Genomic DNA, 25,681 nt, shown 5'->3' on the forward strand with positions numbered 1-25,681 from the left:
ATGACAATACCAGACTACAAACGAGCGCTGCGACATCTGCTGCAGTGTAACGCCTTGGGTTCACTGTCACCGATTACCCTCCATACAGTCCCGACTTGCCCCTCCCCCCTTCTGATTTTCATCTGTTTTCAGAACTTAAAGAACAAGTCAAGGAGATCTCTTTGGTAGCGATGAAACAGTGCAAGCAGAGGTGACGTGTCTCCATCAACAAAGTCAAACATTGTACAGTGACGGCACGAACAGACTGGTCTCTCGTTGGAAGAGATGTGTCGGTCGCCACGGTGGCTATGTTGAGAAATAAATATGTAAACATTCAGAATAAAGATATAGAATGTCATTAACGTTTGTTTTATTTAAAAAGCTTAAAGAGTTTTCACGTAAAAGTTTCGGAGACATTACTTTTCAGCAAGTCCTAGAAGATGTGAGCAACAATGCAGAAGGCTCCAGGAAGAATTTTAATAATCAGGGATATGAGAGCAACAATCTTTCGAAGCAAAAAAGACTAATAAACATGAGCTCAATAATGCCCACCTTAAGAGCTCTGAAGACTTTATCTTCGATATTATGTGAAAGTCTCTTCTATCCCAGGCTCTTTGCTTTCCATATTTTGAGAGGTGGTAATATGGAGCAAAACACGGAAAAAGTCGAGTAAACATTGGCTCTAAAGTGCATAGCTTAAGAGCTATGAGCACTTGCTAATCTTCGCTGCTGTGAAACACATCTCTTCTACGGAACAAGTGCTCATAGCTCTTACGGTATGCACTTCAGAGCCCCTGTGTACTAGACATTTTTTTATTAATCTGGTCTATAGTAGCCTCACCAAAAATATGGAAGGCAAAGAGCTTGCAGTAGAAGATTTTTGTGTCGCAGTTTCGAAGACGAACAGCTGCCCATACCTCTTTAGAGCCCATGCTTACTAGACATGCTTTGAGTGATCGCCCCTGTCACATTCCTCATATTGACCAGTCCTCCTAGGGCACCCTGTATGTGCTATGACCACATATATGGGATACAAATGTTCAAATTCAAATGTGTGTGAAATATTATGGGACTTAACTGCTAAGGTCAACAGTCCCTGAGCTTACACACTACTTAACATAAATTATCCTAATGACAAACACACACACACCCATGCCCGAGGGAGGACTCGAAACTTCCCCGGGGCCAGCCACACAGTCCATGACTGCAACGCCTTAGACCGCTCGGCTAATCCCGCGAGGCTTGGGACAATTAATGAAACACCCATTAATTACGGTGTTTCTTTAAATCCTTCTGTCATGCACCAAGAGACAGAAACAGTTTTGGCACAGCACTAACAGAATTACTCGTTTCTGTACTGAAAAAAAAATTGCTTACTATTTTATAAACACTCTACAAACGTTCCTGAACAGCTGATCCAATTTTTTCATGTCTAATAGCATTATTTTTTCTTGTCTGAAGACGTAGTTTTCTGGTAGAGTCTGAGTGTCAGAGGTATAATAAGTGTTTAGTTGTCTATCATTCCTTCCTGATGTTTAATATGACGTCTCCAGCTGATCGCGGGAATGAACTTGTGAGGATGACATTGGCAGATACATTTCGAACTGTGTAATGTATCGTTACATTTACGGCGTCTCATAAAAATAGCAAGTGCTTAAGGTATGTGACAAAATCATAGAAATGAAAGAGTAAGAGCTGCTTCTGCTCTGTGCTATTTCTATTTCTGTTGAATAGTAGTTTCCTGTTTTTGTGCTTTGTTTCGCCTTGATCCAGATTCATGGCGTTCATCAAAAGAAGTGTACTGATTTCTCAGGTTTGACGTAGGTCATCTGACGGGTAGATATGTGACGTGGACAGCAACGTATTCTCGTCTCTTCAAGCCTGGCTATTGGAATGTGCCTAGTGTTCGGTGCGGAGAATAGCACCTCTTTTGTAACACTCTTTTTCAAACTTATTCACTTTCTCATAAGTCCGCTGACTGAGGTGCCGTTTTGGTTAAAATGTGGGAATCGTATTTAGAAGAATTTTATTCCTCTGTTCTGACAACCTGGTTTAGGTTTTCCATGGTTTCCCAATATCATTTTAGATGAATGTCGGAATGGTACCCTAAACTGGCAACGAACACTTTCTCCCTGCTGCCTTCTGTGTCTGAGCTTCCTTGTAGAAGTAAAATACCGGCTAAGTTCTTAAATGTAGTCTATACGGGAGCGTTTTAGCGGCCTGTTTTGTTAAGTTGGCCAGTACTATCTCGTAATATATCAACTTTCCAATTTTCTGTCCTGCAATTAGACTGGCCCGTTCATATCCCCTTCTGTCGCTTGGATTAGCCATTTTGAGGTTTTGTCACCGATTTAGGGAAATAAAGTCATCTAATACGGTAATTAGTGTGTTCTCTTTCTACTTTCTTTTGCGCAAATGAAAAAATATACTTGTGTACAATCAAGTCTGCTGTCGACGTATTTGTGGCAGTCGTTGACATGGACTTTGGTATTTTTATAAATTGATGGTGTTTGACCTTGCTGCACTTCTGAAACCTTGTTGCTCAGTTTTACTGGAAGTGTCACGTCTTGCACGTAACGTCTTCTGCTTGCCGACTGGCGACTCCGTTTCGTAGATTTGGTATATTACAGGAAATTTAACCAAAGCCGGGAAGAGGGGGGTAGGAGTAAAATATCCGCTGGTATCTTTATACGCCTGATGGCAGGATTGCCTATGAGGATAAGGAAACCCCAACTCGAAACAATGCGCAATTTTTTTTAATAGCGAAATGTTTATGAAAATCATAATGGCAACCATTAACTTTTCAAGTACGCTGTTTGAATCGTAATAAGGGAGGAACAAAACTTCCCTCTTAGCAGCTAGCATAAGATAGGTTTCCTAAATATCATGTGACCTGAAGTGGTTTGGAAGTGAACTTGACTGTATAATCGTATCCAATATATCCAATAAACAATTTTTCTGTATGCTCAGAGTTCATGTAGAATCCGGCAGATGGGAGGAAAAAACAGTACACCCTTCGTGTTGAAGGAAGATTAAGGTTTAAAGTCCAATTGAAGACGAGGTGAGACTTGGGTACGGGTGGGAGCAGATATCGGTCGTGTCCTTCTCGAAACATTTCCTGCATTTACCTTCGCTAATTTATGGAAACAGAGAAACTTAATCTGGATACCGAACTGGGCTTTGAAGCGCCGTCGCCGCGCGGAGTGGCCCCGCGGTTAGAGGCGCCATGTCAAGGATTGCGAGGCCCCTCCCGCCGGAGGATCGAGTCCTTCCTCGGGCATGGGTATGTGTGTTGTTCTTAGCATAAGTTAGTTTAAGTAGTGTGTAACTCTAGCGACCGATGACCTCAGCAGTTTGGTCCGTTAGTAATTCACACACACATTTGAAGCGTCGTCGTCTTGAATGCGTGACTTGACAGCTGCAGCAATCAGCAGCTTCCAAATATTTAGATGAGCATGGTTTAATGAGATTCTTTAGGTATCTTCAAGCATTGACCCGTGAAAAACATCACGTGAGACAGAAACTTGTCTTGAGGTTTTCCGTTAAAAGAATTGTAGATAAGACTATCAGTCCTTTACTCATTCAAACCGTCTTGGTGGCTGTATTTCGTGCATAGAGGTTGGTAGTTTTGTTAATTTACACCAGTTATCGGTCACGACATGCATATCAACATTTGAGACGGTCGAAAATTTATCATTTTCATGACAGGACTTACGTCAGAAGGATTAACATAACCAATTCGTAGAAGTTTCGTAATCGCTTGCCTACATGAATCGGATTTTAGATTCCAGGATTCATTGTTCAGAAAAAAGTGAAGTAAGATTAGGGTTTAACGTCCCGTCGACGTCGAGGTCGTTAGAGATGAAGCACTCGGAATGTTTCAGGTATGGTGAAGGAAACAGGCCGTGCCCTTTCAAAAGAACCATCCCGGCATTCTCCTGGCGATTTAGGGAAATCACGGAAAACCTGAACCTAAATCTGAATGACTGGAAGCGGATGTCAACCGTTGTCCTCCAGATGCGAATTCAGTGTGCTAACCACTTCTGTGATCATATTTACAGAATGAACAACACTTGGTTAACAAAAATATACTTAATATAATAAATTCAAAAAACGTAAAAATCACTTTGTCACAAGTTAAGCAGGAGTTACGAGAAATGGATGCCACGGAAGATACCATCACAGAACGCAAAGCCTTTGGAATCCTAGATCCTAGTTGCCAATCATACATTCGCAGAGAAAGCTAAAAAGAAAAAAAGAAAGAAAAGACTAAAAAAATGGACAAAGGAACGCAAGAAACAACACAGCGAATGCATGAAGAGGTTTTGAGGAGAGGAGAAGAAAAGGACGCTGTCAGACCAGGCTAACAAGTTCAAACTCGCTCTTTAACTGGGCATAACGCAGAAAGAATATAATAATAATAATTTTATGAGGCAGAGAAGATCTAAAGAAGAGCGACACTTTTCGTCACGGGATCGTTTAGTAATGCAGTTGCTACTCAAACTCAATGGTGGACGTTACAAAATGTGATGTGCATCACGGGGAGGTTTACCGTTTAAACACAGAGAGCGTACGTTCCAAAGAGGGCTCAAGCAACACGTTGCTTTCTTCCAGACATCTCTCTCTAAAAGACCTTGTTGGGAAAACGAAGGGAAAAAATTGATCCCTTATGTGGCAGCTTACCGATAGTGATTATATCCAGGCACCTTTTGCGAATGGAGCAGGAAAGGAGAGAAATGTTAATGGTACCAGGCATACCCACCGCCATACACAATAAATGGTTTGCCGAGTGTTGATGTAGATGGTAGAACTGATAGACTGTTGAATTTCTACTTACCTGTTTCGTCTGTAGCACTAAGAGAGGTGTTTTTAATCTAATGGAGAGATAATTCGAGTTGTAAAAAGGCACTGGCGGAACCCGTTACCAAGATCGTTTTATTAACGCAAACACCACTCAGGGCTTAAGCCTTAGGCCTGTTGTTTTTCTTCTTCAATATATAATATGTTGTTGCAGTAAATGCTAAAATAAGTGAGATGTAGATAGTTTTTGAATTCCACGGACAAAAAGAAAAAGACAGACATGGGGAACAATGTAAGTATGTGCAAATTAGAGACTAACGATAATAATTCGTTTTGAAATTCACGATTAAAAGACACATTTAAGCTATAGCCAACAGGAGGTTAATACAGTGTGCGTGCTTGTAAAAATGAAATTTATACGATTTTACGTACCTGGAAGTTCATAGAGTTCAGAAAGAGCGGAGAGGCCACAATAGTGATAACAGCATGTTAGAAAGGCAGTCCAAATGGGTGGCGAGCTGGAGCACCCTTGTGCAAGGCTAAAATCAATGGCCAGCACCAGCAATGTACGCCCAGGCGACCAAGAAGCGCCAGCGCTGATGCGTACGCTAAAAATACCCTTCACACAAAACGTGGACACTCGGAGAGTTCGCCAGGCACAAACGGAATTCATCGTAGCCGTAACGACCGTTCACAGTTGTGAGTCCCTCGTCGTGTGTCCATACGTTATTCGAGGAAGTTCATTAATTTCTGAAAAACAAATACATATTCAGGCTTGCCGATCGTTCTGATTCGATGGATCATAATCTTGATTCTGTCTCGAATCTGGAACAAAGAACAAGTGAAAGAAAGCAACTTTGATAGTACTATGTTCTCTTCATTTAAAGCGTTCTAATACTTAATCGTAATACCTGACTTCACACAGAGAGAAATTTGTCTCCACAGGGCTGACAGTAATGCGTCCTTGTGTGTCATCCAAAATTTTTTGGTGACTATGGGATAGACACTTAAAATATGCTTGTAAAAGTTGTAAGTTAGTTAAGGTACTATTTTCATCGACTGAAATAACTATTTTTTTCGATTTGTTGACTTGTCCTCGGCTGCGTGTTCAGTCGGCGACGAGCTTCGTGAATTTATCGTAGACTTCTTGCACTTTATGAGAAATATGATCCTCAGCATTCACTCAGAGTAGAAAGACTTTCTGCTCCATGGTTGAATGCAGAGGCATGACAGATCAGTAATCCACTTTCTCCACAGAGGATATTTAAGCGAAATCATACACCAGAAGTATATGACGTATGCAGAAAACTGCTGAAAAACGTGAAGCAAAATTTGTGCAACTCGAAAATCTGGTTCACTCGTTTCTTTGTACACAGAGAGTCGAACCCTGCAGCGCTGTGTGGAAAACAACGAATCTTTGCAGCTTACTTGTAGAAACGGTATACTCTCCTTAGAGACTTGCAGACAAATTACATTACTTTTTTACGACTGCTCTCAAATGTGGTTAAATTATCAGTCGTAACAAGATAGCACTTTCGTGAGAAACCGTATTGTAGTTGTTTCTATAGGTACCGCGAGGAAAACCATCATGAGAATTTCTTCTGAGGTAGCATGTAACAATTAGTGAGTCTTGAAATGATTTAAAAAGTTGTCTAAATTATTATTCTGGTTATTGCACACATTAAATTTTACCGTTGTCAATGATACGTTTCCTACTGAGTGGAAACAAAACTTCTTTGAACATAACCCAAAACCAGCACGGGATTGCAAGACAATAAGCATGTTATCCGCAGTGTCAAAACCCATGGAGTACACATTATGATAATAATTGCGACGTCCATAATTAATATCAATCAAGCTTCCGAAAACACTCCAGTATAGCAACTCCATTAACCAAAGTGCCTCATCGTGCTAAACAACCCATGAACATGCATGTAGCGACTACTGCTTCATGTCAACATGATGTTTGGTACCGCTGATTTCGATATCTTAGTTTTGAAAATGGAACAGTTAAATTTATCTAAAAGTGCTGTTCGACAGCTACATTATGTGATCAAAAGTATCTGGACACCAGGCTAAAATGACTTGCAACTTCGTGGCGCCCTCCATCGGTAATGCTGGAATTCAATATGGTGTTGGCCCACCCTTAGCCTTGATGACAGCTTCCACTCTCGCAGGCATACGGTCAATCAGGTGCTGGGAGGTTTCTTGGGGAATGGCAGCCCATTCTTCACGGGGTGCTTCACTGAGGGGAGGTATCAATGTCGGTCGGTGAGGCCTGGGACGAATTCGGCGTTCCAAAACATCCCATAGGTGTTCTGTAGGATTCAGGTCAGGACTTTGTGCAGGGATGTTATTATCGTGTAACCTTTCTGCCACAGGCCGTGCATTATGAACAGGTGTTCGATCGTGTTGAAAGATGCAATCGCCATTCCCGAATTCCTCTTCAACAGGGGGGTGCAAGAAGGTGCTTAAAACATCAGTGTAGGCCTGTGCTATGATATTGCCACGCAAAACAGCAAGGGGACAAGCCCCCTCCATGAAAAACACGACCACGCCATAACACCACCGTCTCTGAATTTTACTGTTAGGACTACTCACGCTGACAGATGACATTCACCGGGTATTCGCCATACCACACTCTGCCATCGGATCGCCACATTTTGTACCGTGATTCGTCACTCCACACAATGTTTTTCCACTGTTTACGCTTCTTACACCAAGCGAGGCGTCGTTAGGCATTTACCGGCGTGATGTGTGGCTTATGAGCAGTCGCTCGACCATGAAATCGAAGTTTTCTCACCTTCCGCCTAACTGTTACAGTACTTGCAGTAGATCCTGATGCGGTTTGAAATTCGTGTGTGATCGTCTGAATAGACGTCTGCCTATTACACATTAATTTCCTCTTCAACTGTCGGCGGTCTCTGTCAGTCAACAGACGTGGTCGGCCTGTACGCTTTTGTGCTGCACTTGTCCCTTCACGTTTCCACTTCACTATCACAGCGGAAACAGTAGAACTAGGGATGTGTAGGAGTGTGGAAATCTCGCGTACAGCTGAATGACACATGTGACACCAAATCACCTGACCACGTTCGAAGTCCGCGAGTTCCGCGGAGTGCCCTATTTTGCTCTCTCACGATGTCTAATGAGTACTGAGGTCGCTGATGTGGAGTACCTGGAAGTAGGTGGCAGCACAGTGCACCTTATATGAAAAACTATGTTTTTGGGGTGTCCGGATACTTTTCATCACATAACGTGCCTGAGAATCAGATACCAACCTGAAACTTCCTGACAGATTAAAACTGTGTGCCCGACCGAGACTCGAACTCGCGACCTTTGCCTTTCACGGACAAGTGCTCTACCAACTGAGCTACCGAAGCACGACTCACGGCCGGTCCTCACAGCTTTACTTCTGCCAGTATCTTGTCTCCTACCTTCCAGACTTACAGAGGAGAGCTTCTGTTAAGTTTGGAAGGTAGGAGACAAGATACTGGCAGAAGTAAAGCTGTGAGGACCGGCCGTGAGTCGTGCTTCGGTAGCTCAGTTGATAGAGCACTTGTCCGCGAAAGGCAAAGGTCCCGAGTTCGAGTCTCGGTCGGGCACACAGTTTTAATCTGCCAGGAAGTTTCATATCAGCGCACACTCCGCTGCAGAGTGAAAATCTCATTGTAGATACCAACCTGTATTCTGTGGATCGGACATTTCATCATTAAAAAATGTGCTTCCAGGAGTCCCCCAAAGTACGGTGTTTATCCGTTCCTTTTTACCCTGTATGTCAGTGATACCTCGTCTGTGTTACATTCTTGTAACTATAATTCATATGCTGGCGACAACGAATTGTATCAAAGGGCCACACCAAAAAATACATTTGCGTCATTAGGTTTGACTGGAGACTTGTTTAGTATCAAGATTGGCACAAACCTGAGTCTCAAACTAGACCCTAAGAAGACACATGTGATCCTCACATTGCAACGAAGGTGCATCACGTGACAAAACCGTTTCTCCTTCACTCGCTGATTGTAACATGTTACCTCATTTAAAAGCAATATTGGAACTCGGTATAATTTTGGATGAATATGTAAGTAGAGCAGGACAGACTACAACAGCATGCAGAAAAAATCTTTTGCTTGCTTGCTTGCAATTCAAAATTTATATAAACACGTCCACCTAAGATAAAACCAAAACTAGGGCCGTCATTAGACGTGCCGAAGCTATGGCGTAGCTCAATACCTCCCGATGACTCGAGCTAGTCATGGACGTTCGCGTATGATGTGTGTGTAGCCCTCAGTTGTTTGATCATATTAGTCGTACCGCCTAGTCAGGGTGGATACAACCGGGGAAGCATCGTAATTTTTACACATTCCCTTTGTTTAATCATTTTGTAAGTCATTGTAGTCTTCAGTTCCTCTCCACATATCAGATACTATCATTTTTCAGTATTTACCATACAAAATTTGATAATTCAAATCCAGAACCTTGGCTGTATCTATGCATGATTCTAAATATTTCTCCTTTTCAACCATACGTCTGAGTAACAAAATCTCTATCGACGCATCTCATTTATCTTCCCCCTGTCCATGAGCGAACGAAAATCTGTCTCATTGTCAGCACAATCTAAGCTTCCCTTATCTTTGCTGTTACCGCCATCATTGCAGTTTTTTTCATTACCTTATCTACTTCTGTATCTCTATTATTTCTCTCTCTTCTCCAGCTTAATCATTTACGTCTCCAGATTTGATTCTTTCGTGAGAAATATACTTAACACAATATCAACAGCACTGAAATTTCCGTGATAAGTAGATTCATTACTATATTATTATTATTATTATTATTTAGTGTACTGTCTATTTAGCATTCTTAACTGTAAAGAAAATACAAAATTGTTAAGGCTTTCGTGGCCAATAGGCAGTTTGTAAAGAAAATCTCTAAAAAGTCTGGTGAGATGTAAAACAGGGCTTGAAGGCCTTTGTCTTACTAAATAAAATAAATAAATGATAATTTATTGGGTTTATTTTGGACCACCTGCTGCACAACTGAAAGTGGCGTCTGTTTCACCCCTTCTACGCTATTGCCGGCCAGAGTGACCGTGCGGTTCTAGGCGCTACAGTCTGAAACCGAGCGACCGCTACGGTCGCAGGTTCGAATCCTGCCTCGGGCATGGATGTGTGTGATGTCCTTAGCTTAGTTAGGTTTAATTAGTTCTAAGTTCTAGGCGACTGATGACCTCAGAAGTTAAGTCGCATAGTGCTCAGAGCCATTTTTTCTACGCTATTACACGGAAGTGTTATGAGTGGCCTGAAAATGCATTATAACTGCGATCAGCCTACTATGCTTTCTTTCAATATCTATTGGTCGCATTAAAAAAATTTTATGAGGGTGAAAATATTTTTTCGATAGATAGATCAAAAGAAAGTGCAGAAGACTGTTCATAGCTTCACTGCTACAATCTCTTTTTCAGACCAGTGGTTATTTGTTTAAGGCCAAAATATAAATTCCCATTGAATAAACAAATCTTGGTGTTTCCAGATATAAGAGAAATGAAACAGAATAACCACAATGAATTACGAAACAAGTTGTTGGCCTTAAAAAATGGACGTGCTACTGGTAGTAAGAAGTTTTGTGCATCAAATACCAGTTGATTACAACAAAATGGACCCGTAACGACAGGTTCAGACATAAATACTTGAATAGAAATGAACGTACGTTGAAGGTACTGTCAACATAATAATATCGAAACGAACAGTAACACAGCATTGCCAAAGGAAGTTGCGGTACACTTTGTGTGTAATCCAGCACAGACGATAAAAGGGACACTGATTACATTTACGTAATCGCTTTTTTCTGTCATCATGGTGACCAGTCACTGTGGAAGTGTGACGACATGACGTTTCCTGTGCTGTCTGTTGCGTAGTCGCATATAGAAAAGCATAAGTAATAAAGAGAACAAAAAGAATTCCCATTTCCACGTTGGTGTAAAAGCGTCGACCGAGGCCTTGGTACAGGAGTGGCATGTAGCCTCATACTGGTGTCTGTCTAGCTAGCGCTATAAATTTTTAGATACACTTGCCTATGCTGTCATGTGTGCGGATACTTTCTCGAGGTAAATCATTTTAATTTAAAGGTGACACGCTATGTTTTCGAGTGACACTGCATGAGCAAAAACTATAATTGAGTTTGTGTAGTCTCTTTTTCTGGTAGTGTTCCCTGTTACTGGTCCGTACATGACGAGTACTCACACACTCTAAATGCTCCACTTGTCGCTTCATCGCTTCTTTGATTTAAGACCGAAAGTGATCTGCTCCATGTGGCTGCGAATCGTGTGAATTTTGTTGGTTTGGCTTCGCGTTTTAGCTGTTTACCTGCTGTGTTTCTCAGACGGAGGTGCTGCGTTTGCCTCGGCAGATGTAGGGAAACGCCTAAATAACTCACTTGGAGTGGTTGGTATAACCTACGAATGGCCGTTAATCCATTGCAGGTATTCTATTAATGTGTGTTACTTCTCTGTTTTCCAACCTTACTCCATGCGTTAGGTATTAGGTGAGGTTCATGAAGTTGGAAACAGTATACACACGTAATACAATTAATGCAGAAGTTGGTCGAACACACAGATATTGTTTGTCTTTGGGTTGTCCAGAGATTAATCAGTGCCAACCAACACACAAGCTTCCGAACCCCTGAACTTCACAGTCGAAGTGAAAATGCATCGAATAAATCACAAAACATGCAATGAATTAAAATCATTTTGTGATACGTAGAAAACGTCGGGACACAATTTTCTGATGGGGAGTTGTTTTTGGCTTTGAAGTCTGCGTTTAGCTAAGTTATTGTACTAACGTGAAACAAATCCATTTGGAAGTATAACAGCGTACAGTTTCATTCTTTTGAGTGTTGTGTAGGGAAGGGTGGCTTATTGAGCTGAAGTAAGTGTACAGGAGACTCTCAGCACATGTTATGTGGCTATTTCGTGCAAAAAAGAAAAAAAAAGAAAAACAAAGAATGAGGCTTTATCAAATCCGAATTATAAACAGTGTGACATTTTATGTGTGCAGGAATTATATCGATGTATTAAAATTAAACTGAAACGTACTTAAATTTTATAGCTTTAGTTATGTTAGTTTTACTGGTTGCATTCTATCTGCGTTATAGACATACAAGCTCTTTCCCGTGCTGTTGTTAAAGACTCTGTATGCTTTAGTCTAATGAAAGGAATCGACATAAAACTAAGATAAAGCTGTTCACATCTCAAGGTTGATTTCAGAACCACAGTGCTTTACGATTGAAGGGTGACACCAAACGACAGTAAAACTTTGCATTTTTTACGTATATAAACACTAAATATTGTCTAGAAGGGAAGCAGAGATAAATGAGGAAAAATTCGTAGGATCGACTGAGGATCGAAAGCCGGACCTCTGTGTCTGGCTAACTGTCAAAGTACAAATCCAAAGTTACCAACTGGTAATAATGATACGGTATAAATTCAAGCAGAAGGAAAGGTCATCAATGTACTTAAAAATGAATGAAGATAAGGTATACAAATGCTACAAATAAGTATATTTGATTTGACTACATAAGATTTCACAAATCGCAGTGAGATAACAAAACTCTCAAATATAAACCAGCCGTGAACGGCCGAAACTGTCCTGGACAATGATTAACGTTCTACTGACCGTATCGACAAATAGCAACAAAAATGGTTCAAATGGCTTTGAGCACTATGGGACTTAACATCTTAGGTCATCAGTCCCCTAGAACTTAGAACTACTTAAACCTAACTAACCTAAGGACATCACACACATCCGTACCCGAAGCAGGATTCGAACCTGCGACCGTAGCAGTCCCGCGGTTCCGGACTGCAGCGCCTAGAAACGCACGGCCACCACGGCCGGCTAAATAGCAACAAAAGTTCTGTGTACTGAAGTGCGCGTCATTTATGTTGGCGGCCGAGTTTAGGTTCGTTCTGCGCATCTGACGTCACAAAACAGTCAGCCAATGAACAGAGAACGACGTTGCCAGAGCTCGACTGCAGTGCAGAGCATGGACGAGTGTCTTCAGTTTTAGAAAAGTCCAGTCATAAATAAAGTAATAGAACAAGAGCAATGTCTTGATGGCAGACTTTCTTTTATAGAAAGTTTGGAAAAAGCATTCTTTATACCAATTGCTTCATATTCTATTAATTAATTAAACCAAACAAGCAATAAGACTCCTAATTCAGGCGATAGCAAGGAAAGGTGTTTGTATCAATCACACTAACCGCTTTTTCGCAATAAAGAACAGCAGTAATTGTTTATTTCCTATTGTACTTCGACGAAGCGTGAGTAATTCATAGTCATACCAACAGCGTTTGTCAGTATTTTGCATGAAATGTTGAGTCCTCATGGTATACTGTAGTTCGACGAACTGCGATAGTGCAACGGTTAAAGTGTTGGGCTTCTACGCGAAAGGTTGTGAGTTCAAACCTTGGGCGGTGCTTAACATTTTCATTATTTAAAAACAATATCGAAGTGCCTTACTTCACGAATTATATTCGTTTAAATGCAATTTTTTGAAATTTCTAGTGCTTTGTCTCTTTCTAGTGCTTAACCCTTTCGCTGCTGCAGACACGTGCTCCCCGCATTCCGCGCTGTGCGCGATTTTGTCATCACTGCACTGCTCGCCTGTGCAGACACATGGTGTTCCCACTGCTTTAACACACTTGTCATTCGATTTCACAAAAGTTATTTGGCCCAAAAATTTGATTTTTACACATCTTCTTGACTGTTCCCTTCCCCCCCACCCCTCCCCCATAAATGACTTAATTTTGTTTCGATGTTCAACGCAGTTATTGTGCAGCATTAGATGTAGTAAACTATTGCACGAAATTTTGAAGAGTTTACAGAGGTAGAAGTTCGTAGCGTATACTTTCCGTATGGTCGAATTTAGTTGCCACAATGTTGAGAATGAAATGTGGACAAGATACCTAAATTTCATATAAAATTTACTGTATAACAATATCTCATTTAATTTAAGTACCACATAGGTGTCGTATGTAATATTGAGAAATATTCCGTCTTTCGCGACTGTAATAAAAGTTTTATTTACACTGGACGCGTTTGGCTTTATTTTAAAGCACTTCAGTCAATGAAAGGTATGGTACATACACAATGGCACTCATGTTCTCTTTCTTGTTTTTGTTCCACAGTCGCAGTTTTACCAATGGTACTGAAATACTTCTGCAACTGCAATAAGCGACTTATTTAGACCAGATGCGTTTCTCTCTTTTGAAGCATCTTCAGTGGACAGTATTTTGTCTCCTCCATTGCCAAGTCACCTTTCGTAGTTTTGTGCTGCGGTAACACAATATTCAACGTTTGTGTTGGCTGATCAGTGTTTTAGCAAATAAATGATGTTTGTGTGTGCCACACACAAAAATTGTATTTGACATAGCTCAGAGCACTTCACTGATAGACGGTATATTCAAGTCCTAATGTTCTTGTAAGTCCACAGTTTTGTTTAATGTATTTTGTCTACTTCCTTTTGATTGATTGAAGTGCTTTAAAATAAAGCCAAACGTGCTCAGTGTAAATAAAACTTTTGTTGCAGTCGGAACACGATGTGTCTGCACAGGCGAGCAGTGCAGTGACAAAATCGCGCACAGCGCAGAATGCAGGGAGCACGTCTTTGAAGCAGGGAAAGGGTTAATGCGGCCGTGGTGGCTTTAATTCATGAACTGCGCGCTCCCCCCTAAACGTAAGCTTGTGAACTATGCTATACTATGACGCTGCTTCTATTGGCGCGTGCGTCGTGTGCAACTGGCAACGCAGCAATCTCCCGCGTCTGGGCGGGCATGCGCGAGCCGCCAAGATAAAAGAATTAAACTATAACTATACTTGTTGAACTACTGACACTTTATTCCTCTGACAACGTACAATATGGAGAGGCTCCGCCGCAGCCGCAGTGGTCCACAACCCCACGACTACCGCAGTCCACTTCACCTCTCCGCCGCCCCACACCGAACCACTCTTTAAGGGTTATTGTGCGGTTCGGCCCCCGGTGGACCCCCCCCCCCCCCCCCCCTAGGGAACGTCTCACACCAGACGAGTGTAGCCCCTATGTTCGCGTGGTAGAGTAATGGTGGTGTACACGTACGTGGAGAACTTGTTTGCGCAGCAATCGCCGACATAGTGTAGCTCAGGCGGAATTAGGGGAACCAGTCCGCAGATGGAAAACCGCCTAAAAACTATCCACAGATTGGCCGGCTCACCGGACCTCGACCCAAGTCCGCCGAACGGATTTGTGCCGGAGACCAGGCGCCCCTTCGCGCCCGGAAAGCCGTGCGTTAGACCGCACGTCTAACCGGGCGGGCATTACTACGTATTACTGAAATACCTTCCGAAATCTGTGGCATACTAATGATTATGTCGAAAATTTTCTGGGAAAGAGCATCTTCTAGCTACAGAACGCAGCATTACATCATTACAACTAATGGGAGATACGCGGTCTGTTACGAAATGAATGCAGATTCAGTCAGGTATCTTATCTTCGTGATCCTTACGCGAAACGTAGTTGGTGGCAGTAGAATCGTTTTGCAGCCAGTTTCAAATGCCGGTTCTCTAAATTTTCTCAATAGTATTCCTCGGAAAGAACTTCGCCTTCCCTCCAGGGATTCCCATTTGATGTCCTGAAGCACCTCCGTAACACGTATGTTTACTGGATTTTTTTTTCTTGTTTAGGTCCATACTACCCTATCACAAAATATGGAAAACAAAGAGCTTGTAGTAGAACAGGTCCACTGTCAGAGGTATCAGAACGATTTTCACTTATAACTTTCGATCCGTTCGATTCCGGACCAGGGTACTTTTCCTTTAAGTGATACATGTACCCTTCTCCATCATCCATGAATGTTTATAACATCATCACGGAATCACCCTTCCATACCACATGAGTGTCCACGTCACCAGGCAGCGTTCAATGCCGCGATGGTTAGTAATCATGTCGTTGTGGCTTAAGACTCGAGTTGATTCAGTTAATGACGAGCTATAGAGGAGACCTTCTTTCACTGAAGAAATGTAGTGCTCTCCTGCAGGAGGAGAACGAACACCCAGTTACAGAACACCTTAGTTTGAGAAAGGACCTTCGTTTTGTAGCAGTATAGTGATGCAACTCACATAACCCAGACAAGTAATGTTCTTATAAAATAGTCAGAGAGATCAGGAAAAATTCACAATAGTATGATTTCTAATCCGACTGTTAACATAAATAGCAGCTTGGTTTCCGTTTTCGGAATACTCAACTTTTCAAACTGGTATAAGCCGTCTACTACCTGCACTTTCTGAAGACGATAAAAGTATCGCAGTCGAAGACATGGAAACGCGTAGAATCAATGCTAAACGTTGAAAGCTATTGATTGTAACGAAACGCTTCGTTGAGGAAGAATAAATCGTATGTGGAACTCTGAAGCACGAAAAATCTAAACATTTGTTGATATTACAGGTTACTGGTTTGCAAGCGCGTTAGGGCACATTAGCATGTGAAACAAACATCGCCGAATATTTTGTTTTGTGTATCAAAATTAGATTATTCAGAAAGTGGAAGTAAAAATGGCGAAAGCGCCGAACTATGCAGCCGAGACAGCTCTAAAATGGTGCGAAAGTAAAGTGGTAACTGATGGAACATTGCAAAAATTTGCGGCTGTTTAGAGCCAATTGTTAAGTAAAGAAACGTTAAGGATAGGCATATGTGAAACAAACAGGATGTGATGAACTTTACTGACAAATTTATGGCACTTTCAGGAATGTATATTGAAAAATCAGAATGTCGTTCCGCGCTATAGAGTAATACGATGGTGATGTGTTAAAGCTACGTGGATGGCACCTTTGCATGAAAAATACTGACATTATTATGATTGTAATGTCATTTGGACAAGAAAAAGTAACAAAACGTAAGCAGTAAATTACATTAGTAGTGTAATAATGACCGAGCAAAGCAAGTAGGTAAGCTTTTGTTAGACAACTCTTCAGTCTGTAATGTATTACTTCACAACTGTTCTTTGAGAGCAGCTGTTCAAAATATCAACTGTCATAACGACACTGTGCTCCAAAGCACTGTGGGCGTAGCACATACACTGCTATCCAAAGACGTCGGCAAACAATTTGGTCAACTTCGAAACTACTGGAAATCATGGAAATTGGAAATTTGTGGTAAGGACTATGGGACCAAACTGCTGTGGTCATTGGTCCCTAGGATTACGCACTACTTAATCTAACTTATACTAACTTAGGCTAAGGACAACACACACACCCATGCCAGAGGGAGGACTCGAACCTCCGATGGAGGGAGCTGCGCGAACCGGGACAAGACGCTCCAGACCGCACGGCTACCCCGCGCTGGAAACCATGTCTCTTAGAGAAGTCGACTGGGAGATAATGTCCCAGTAATTAGTAACCATTTGGCGTCTTATGTGGTGGCAATGAGAAATGTAAGTCTAAATTGTAGGGTTTGGTTCAAATGGCTCTGAGCACTATGGGACTTAATTTCTGAGGTCATCAGTCCCCTAGAATTTAGAACTACTTAAACCTAACTAACCTAAGGACATCACACACATCCATGCCCAAGGCAGGATTCGAACCTGCGACCGTAGCGGTCGCGCTGTTCCAGACTGTAGAGCGTAGAACTGCTCAGCCACCACGGCCGGCTTGTAGGGTTTTATGATAACGCTTAGGACTAACGTGTGAGAGCTATAGTAATAATTGTCCACAAAGTACGGTCAAACCGAGAGAGTGCCGTACTTCAAGTAACTAGGCGAGATCCTTGAACACACTGGCGGAGGAAAAAATGGCATAGATAATCCACCTACAGAAACTGGAGTGGGCCTACGGAAGAAGTTGAGATATCTACAACAAAGAAGTCTCTCCACACACAAAAATTTATCCACTAGAACACTGTTATCAAATCAGAAACCCGGAACGGAAAATTGAGAGATTTTCGGCTCGAACAGAACGGAAGATGGCTACAGACTAAAATCCTAGAAAACAACAAACATTATCCAACCTAGTAGTAGATCTCCGAAAAAATTAGATTAAAATTTTATGTATTTGACACATACCGAACGACTGAAAACCGTCACTACATTTAAAAAGTCCAAACAGATGTAGAAAGGGCCCAGCTTCCTGAGTTTGACAGAACCTAGTACAGACAAAAAAAAAAAAAAAAAAAGACAGATGTGAAGTGCAATCGGAGAACGAAAATGCGAAAGAATAAAATGAACTAAAGAAAGAAAAAATTCACAAAGAAAAAGAGATCTGCATGGAAACTCATAAAATTAAATTAGAAAGCTCTGCGTGATCGCGCAGGGTTCAATAGTACGTAATAATAATAATAATAATAATAATAATAGTAGTAGTAGTAGTAGTAGTAGTAGTAGTAGTAGTAGTAGCCGTCGTCGTCGTTGTAATAATGAGTCTATTACTTCTAGCTGTTAGCCACAATCGTTATTAACCTCTATCATCAATATTTGTATGCAGGTGTACTTGCTTTGGCAACTAAATTTCACTTAAGTAACATGTATAATTGTGTTATTTCCTCTTACGTGTTACCAAAGAACGACGTTCAGACCAAATTTTTGACACTGACGGGAGCACTCTGTATTTTCGTTGTCATATGCCGACCACCCTAAGAACTTCTGTATACATTTTTTGAAAACAGAAAGTGAGGTAAACCCGAGGGAGTGAATTATGTACTTCTTAAAACCAAATCTAGGATTTCCATGCGAAAATAACAGCGATAAAGTAGCAGAAAATTTGCAGATGTGTAACTCAGAAAGACAAACCATAACCTCGTGGGCTGCTGAAAATTTACAAAATTCGTAGTTCAAATGAAGCAGTGAGCAAATAACGCAGACTGTTTGAAGTAAAAAGAGGGGAGGGTGACGAGGAGAAGAGTAGGTGTGGTACACGACACGACAGTGTAGATCCTTAGAGGTGTCGTTACAGTTGGGAAGAGCCAGTTTAGGAGGAGAGGCAAAGTTGGCGAAGGCGGGATATGGCCGTTGTGCGGGTCAGTGCGGGCGCGGATAGTCGCTGGCCGTCGCTTTACGGCGCTTTTATGACGTTGCCGGCACTGCCACCTTTATAGACCCGTAAAGATTGCCAGTGTGTCCTGCCCTCCCTCGGGAGTGCCCTGCGCCGTCCCCTATCCTCTACATTCCTACAAAAATACTTCTTGCCGACCCTCTCGCAATTTGGAAATAATCCGCACGATGGCTTCTCGATAAGTAGAAATCCATCGCTGATGGGAAGTCAAATTTGCGGATGGTTATTTTTTCGGATTCTCCTTCTCACTCCTCATCGTTATAGCAGAGATTGCTCTTCGTGGTAGTGGTGGAAGGTACTTCTCTCGAACCACACTGATTGAATAACTTTTCGTCTTTGATTTAAGCTGCGGAAAGGAATGAATAGGGGCAGTGTATAGGATTACACCTCCTCCGGTTTCCATTGATGATTGGTTATAGGAAGGGTTCTTTGTTGATCCGTTAACGTGGTGGATGTGTTTAATTCCTGTCGCTCCCTTGGTAATCTACAAGAGAGATTAGCGGTTTCTCTATCTTCCTCCCTCCCTTCCTTACGTCCTTCTACATCTTATTTTAGTAGGTGAGACTAAAACACGATCTTACACTTCTTAAGCCGTCGACGCACGGAACGAGGCAGCTGACGTTGACGTGCATGCAGACGGGATATCCAACGTCCTGAGACACAACGCCGTTGGCACAGGGCACGAGGTGATTTTCCGCTCTCAGTAATTCCAGTGGCAGTTGGCTTTATTTCGTTCGCAAACTGTACAGTGTGGACACGAAAATAGACGTTCGTAGAATTTTTACGTCAGGTCTAGTAAACGCTAATTTCCTCCCTTGTCCATATGCTAGTCACGTTGTTCTGCCTGTGGTATGCATAAAGTGTAACAAGACAAAAATGAAAGATACATGTCCACTCGGTAAGGATACCAGCTTATAAAAGTTCACCAAATTGAACAAACTCACTGCTGATAAAAGAGAGCAGCTATATTTACATAACATCAAATATTACAGAAATTATTTCTACTAACAGAACCTTCTAGAAAACGTGCAGATGGAAAAAGAAGTTTACAGCAGGATGCGAATTCTTTACCTACCGCCCCTCGATTCATTACTGTGGCGCCTCAACCAGCTACGTTATGCTAAAACTCTGTTACTAGCGATTACGAATTTTGTATTACAGTATTCTCAAGGCTTTAATCATCGAAATGTTATTAACTAATATTTAATCATATCAAAGCCTAACAAGAACGAATCTTCAATGGTTCAGTGCCTTAAAACGGATTAGAAACAGCATAGAGTGTACGTACCACACAAAATCCACCCTATATGGACTTCTGCTGTACACGACAAATATAGTATGGAGTCTTGATTTCTGCTTGTGACGTAGGGAGCGTTCTCCATTCTTTTTAGTTCTTCTTTACATAGCACGTTGCCGAAATATGGCAGAACTTATTTTGTGTTTCACGTGAAACAGCAGGACGTGACGTAGAGCCCCACGCCAACGTTACCTAACTTGCCCCGTGTGCCGACGGCACGTATTGCAACCATCGAAAATATACAGTTAAATACCCGACCAAGCCTTATTTTTCTATTACTGGGCGTAGTCGCAGATTCGAAAATCTAATGTGATTCTCCTGGCAAGATCATTGTAGAACTGGTTTGCCATAGTCCTCGCCGTGACCTGTGATGATGCTGTCCAAGATGAGTAACAGAGGTGGTCACCGATGCGCTGTAAAATAATCCAGGTTTCGATACTGTGGATTTATTATGAAATTGGAAAAAAGGAATTCATGAAACTAAGTGTCGACACACAGCATTAATATCTTTGTTAGAGGTGGATCGTCCAGATGAACGGTCCCATTAGACGCACAGATGATCATCAACTCTGTCGCAAGCTTACAGTTCATGATGTAATATGGATAAATAGATTTAAACCACGAGTTTGACCATGAATTATACGCCACCACCTTTCGTCATCTTCCTGTCCAGATACTGTTACTGAATATGTAATTCACCAGACATTTTAATTTTGTGCCACTCTATAAAAAGCCACGACAAGCATAATATGCACAACCAGCGAATAATACGCCTCTTGTTGACCCAACAAAGATCGGCCGATGCCTGTGAACTGACAGGAAATTTCCGAAAGTTTGACATGTCAGTTCTGTACAGTTGATTTGTTAATACTTTATAGTACCTCTGGCTTGACTTACGACGGTTTGACGTTACTGTCTTCTTTGTTAGTTTTGTATCGAACTTCATGAATTATTAGATGGTCATCTGACCATACTGTCGCTTTGTTAACGTGTGATCTGCTCACATAATAGCTGGTGGATATGTGCTGACCTTCCCATCTCAGCGCGCAGAATTATGCACCTCACAACCCGCAAGAGTAATTAGCACGGTTGTATTCTCTTTCTTAGTGCCTATTTCGAGCGCTTTCTAAGCACTGTGGCTGGCAGACTACAGTCAAACACCTCTTCTTGCATGCGTAAGTACACGCTGCTGCGACGACTAGTAACAGAAGTGGACGCCTTAGGTTCAAAAATGGCTCTGAGCACTATGGGACTCAACTGCTGAGGTCATCAGTCTCCTAGAACTTAGAACTACTTATACCTAACTAACCTAATGACATCACACACATCCATGCCCGAGGCAGGATTCGAACCTGCGACCGTAGCGATCGCGCGGTTCCGGACTGTAGCGCCTAGAACCGCTTGGCCACTCCGGCCGGCGGACGCCTTAGGTAGTTACTTTCTATAAGTCCTCTGCATATCACTTGTTGTATACATCTACTATTCTCTTTTACATAGTTCAGACGCCGGGTGATAAATCTGCTCCCGTTTCTCGTTATACGCACGTTCTGCAGAATTTGGACAGAAGTATGTAAACAGCAAAACCACAACATATTATTGTGTACAAAACCGGTTAGCATTCAAAACAGCTTCCAGTCGTCTCGGAATGGGTATATACAGGTCCTGTATTGGTTTCAGGGGAATCTACAACATTCTTTCTACAAAATAATGGCAAGGCCAGGTAACAATGATGGAGATGGCAAGCGATCGCGCACCCGTGTCTTCAATGTAGAGATATGTTGACTGTGGTGGGCAAGGGAGATGCGACAATTGAGCCTCATGCTCACAAAATCAGTCCTGTGTGAAGAGGGGGCCCTGTCGTCTGGGAACGCAGCATTACCATTGGGGAACAAACATTGTTCTATGGAAAGAACATGATCAACTAAAATTGTCACATAATCCTTTCCACAATGTTATCTTTTAGAATTTGGCACAAAATTACACGACATGACTGTCCAAATCATCACCGAACCCCCGCCGTATTTCACTCTTGGGACGTTAACTCGGCCCGAAGTTGGAAACAGTGTGAAACAAAACTCATTCGACTACATGACTTTCTTCCATGGCTCCATAGCCAAGGGTTTAAGGCTTCGGCACTGTGTTTTCCTTTTACGGGCATTTGCATCAGTGATGAGTGGTTTTGGAATTCCAGCTCGCCCTGCAATTCCATGCTTCTGGAGCTCCCTTCGTTTTGTTTTGGTGCTGACGTGGCTCGAGAGTGAGATATTCAGTTCCACAGTATTTTTGCAGTTGTCGTCCTCTTAATTTTCGTCACAATCGTCTTCAATGACCGACTGTTACCATCACTCAAAACACAATTTCGTTCGCTTTGTGGCGTAGCGGATGGTGTTTCTCCGCTTTCCCTGTGTACGATATAGATCTTCGACACGGTGACTCTTGAAACACCAAACACTCCGGCTTCCTTGGTTGCGGAAGCACGCACCATACGAGCACCAACAATTTTCCCACGTTCGACTTCACCTAGCTCCGACACACTGCACTCAGAAATACACTAAACACTGTTCTGCCCGCAACTGACAATTGCAACGTATTGAGGACATTACACGGATGCCGCCCGTGGTCAATAACAACAGCGCAACCTGTAGGCTTGGCTAGCATTTACATTTATGTTCAAGAATGCATTTCTCGTGGTCTTTCCGTATTTTTGTCCAACCCCTGTATGTATGGCCGCTCTGTGCGCTACCTGCAGTTTTTCTCCATACGAAACAATATGAAACAATTTGAAATGCACATGTATTCATGTAAACTGGTTCGCTCCGAATGATATACATAAAAAGTTAATTGATGTACTAACGGTAGTGTCTTAGTTACGTGGAGATCTAGCACCGTTTAATTGCATTTTAAATGCACTGATAGTGATTCTTGCCTGGGGCAGGAAGGGAAAGGAGGGAGGGAGGGAAGGGGTGGTGGTGATGATGGATCCTTGGTAATCCTCGGCGTTTTTTTTCTTTATTCTCTCCGTATCTCCACACACTTTCCAGATATATTCGCTGCTCGTTGAGAATAATATCTGCACATAATCTCAGGTGAAACATATCTTACCACATAATTTCCGACTTGCATTCGTATGCGTGAATTTTCATTTTTTTTTTCTCCACAGGAATGTGGGGAACCGATGCTAGACCATATTGTTGTCTTCAGTATTTGGAGTGCTTTTTAAAAAGATAACTTTACCCTAAGTCGCCTCAGCTGTCGTTATAGTTACAAATAGTGATTACGACTAACTGTATTCTTTCTTTTGCTACTGCCTTTATCCTGCATTGTGCGCAGGGGTCGGCATGGTTAAGTACGGATTTGGCATGGTTAAGTACGGATTTGGCATGGTTAAGTACGGATTTGGCATGGTTAAGTACGGATCTGGCATGGTTTAGTACGGATTTGGCATGCTTACGTTAAGGGGTGGCCAGATGCCTTTCCTGCCGCCACCCCATACCCCCTGGGACGGAATTAGTGTACCCCAGCTGTCCGCGTCTAGTGTAAATCGTGAAATAGTGTGAAAGTGTTTCAAATGTCTGCGAGTCATGTAAATGAGGCGGGACGTGGGGACCAGCTCGGTATTCACCTAGTAGGATGTGGGAAACCGCGTAAAAACCACATCCATGCTGGCCGGCACACCGGCCGCCGTCGTTAATCCGCCCGGGCCGGCGCGCCTACTCGAGTCCAGGAAGCAGCGTGTTAGCGCTCTCGGCTATCCTGGCGGGCTTACGACTAACTGTATGACCCACACATAATTATTATAATCCCATTCAGGAGCGTGGTTAAAATCTCATTCTAGTAATCCAGATTCGTTTTTTCGTGATCTTCCTAAATCATACCAGGCATATGGCAGTATGCTTTCTATGATAAATGCTGCGGCCTATTTTCTGTTCATTCAGTGCCCAGTAAGAGATTCTCATCTGTATCTAATGGCTCTTCGGCGATGCAACTGTAAACCCTAATCACGTTTTTTTTTACGTATTTCTATTTTCTAAAGTGGATGAAGCTGTTACTATTTGGAAGAAACAGAATGTGCATACCACCTATTGCGTTAACATTTATTTGTGGCTCAGTGTTTTGTAATCCCCTATCGAACCAGGAAATCTTGGTAAAGGAAACAACCTCTACTGTTAGCAGCTTCATTTTACGGATGATTGCGGCACCAACAAAAGTGAATAAATTTTATGGTTATTTTATCTGTGATGTGTAGGGGCCGCGGCCGTTAAGGATTGTCCGTGAAATTTGTTGCGTTCTTCACCAACTTATTTTAGTGTAATTATAGTGAACAGTAGCTAATCTATAACACGTAGTCACGAAAACTGTGTACAAACATTCACGCAAATATCATGTAAGCATCTGAAGCAGAAATTTTTGGGCCCTAAATGCATCGTACATATTTAATAAACTAGTAACTGTGAATGAAGGCTGAGTTTTATTCGTATTTCTTGCAAATAATATAGTCATGTTCCTAATATCAATCCGGTGATGAAATTAAGGTCGCTACCAGTCGCACATTCTGAACTCAAATACAACAGCAAAAGTAACTCTCATTCGGTCGGTGTGTAGTTGTGATAAGTTTCTCTTTGGGCATGAACGGTCTTGTAATGAAGACTTCTACTTACTGACTAGGTTGGTAGTAAGTGCTACTCTTTCGCTGTGCAGATTAATCGGTTATCAAAGGTTTACCATCAGCTAGTCTTGTCTACTTGCTTTTTGTTTATATATAATAGAAAAAATAGAAAGTTTTTTTGCTTTTAAAATTCTGCGATTGTTTCCTTCTTCAGAATGATGGGATAACACTTTCAGCTCGTATGCAGTCAGTGTCAATGTTTTCATCTGGACAAAGCATGCGAACTCTACGGAGATGAAGAACACCTGCGTATGATTACAGTCCGCAAAGCGTCGTGTTCAAACTAGTTCCCCCGTCTGTTCCTGCTACTAGTTTGGAGCGGAATTTACTCATAGAATATGTACAGACTACCTTCGTTCGTTACCAGGGTCGCCAAGAAGGCGAAGGTCCAGACGATTGCTCCATTTAGAAGATCTGTCTAGACGGAACGAGTAGGGGGCAATGCAACAAAGCTGCGCATGGAAAATATAACTAGGAACAGTGGTCGGAAAAATGTGCGGATGTAATATTTTGATTCGGAGGCTAGGGGATTGAGAGCACCTGTTGGTGGGGAGTCGGGCATATACCGTGGTTACGAGCAATTCGGGAAGTTGTAAAACTCGGGCGCTGCACTTTACTGGCTCGCTCGTCTCCAGACGACTGCTGTTCGCCGTCACATAATCTGAGATACTGGCATTGCAGCCACGCTGTTAATCATTGCGCGGCCTGAGCACTGTCTGTATATTACTCTGGGTGAACAATTATCTAGTAACTCATGAGGATTGTTAAATGCAGGACATATTCGTAGTCGTTGATCTCCAATCGTTGATGCGCCGCAAGCACACATTCGCGTAATACATAGATTTCCGTTTCTTAACAGTAACTACCGGGTGG

The 25,681-nt window shown here is 42.2% G+C and overlaps 1 protein-coding gene and 1 long non-coding RNA gene across 5 annotated transcripts in view; one reads left to right on the plus strand and one right to left on the minus strand.

Moving 5' to 3' along the window:
* The window catches only part of LOC126469966 (uncharacterized), a 166,397-nt gene extending 161,028 nt beyond the window's left edge, over nucleotides 1-5,369 (minus strand). Inside the window, exon 1 of the long non-coding RNA XR_007586100.1 lies at nucleotides 5,212-5,369. This is a non-coding gene — a long non-coding RNA (uncharacterized LOC126469966). The remainder of the gene's footprint in view (nucleotides 1-5,211) is intronic.
* LOC126469963 (homeobox protein extradenticle) overlaps nucleotides 1-25,681 on the plus strand; it is a 348,664-nt gene that overhangs the window by 130,529 nt on the left and 192,454 nt on the right. The window lies entirely within an intron of this gene.

This window comes from Schistocerca serialis, chromosome 3 (assembly GCF_023864345.2).
Source record: "Schistocerca serialis cubense isolate TAMUIC-IGC-003099 chromosome 3, iqSchSeri2.2, whole genome shotgun sequence".
Classification (NCBI taxonomy): Eukaryota; Metazoa; Arthropoda; class Insecta; order Orthoptera; family Acrididae; genus Schistocerca; species Schistocerca serialis.